Here is a 386-nt window from a genome sequence, read left to right as displayed (position 1 = left end):
CCCCGGCCGCGGGCTGGGAATTCCCTCCCTCCTCCGCAGGGCACCTGGGGCACCCCTCAGCATCCCCCGGGGGTGGCCGGAGTTGGGGACAAGGAGAGAGGGAAGCCCGAGGGCTCCGGGGAAAGTGAGGCGGGGATTGCGGGTGGGGTTCCCCCCTCTGTGGGCAACGGGGACCCCCGGGGGTTCCCCAGGACCTGTTCTGGAGGTGGCGTGGGCTCGTGGGAGCGTGTCCGGTGCATCCCGGGCACCGGAGCGGGAGCTCAGCGCTGTCCTCCTCCACACGGGCGGTGTCACCCCGGGGTGGCCCCGGGAGCGCTGCCAGCCCCGGCACGGAGCCAGGACGCTCCTGCCCGCCTGGGACACGGTGTCCGCCCGGGCAGGAACAC

Source organism: Corvus brachyrhynchos, unplaced genomic scaffold (assembly GCF_000691975.1).
Source record: "Corvus brachyrhynchos isolate BGI_N302 unplaced genomic scaffold, ASM69197v1 scaffold219, whole genome shotgun sequence".
Taxonomy (NCBI): domain Eukaryota; kingdom Metazoa; phylum Chordata; class Aves; order Passeriformes; family Corvidae; genus Corvus; species Corvus brachyrhynchos.
Note: the sequence above shows the minus strand (reverse complement) of the source record.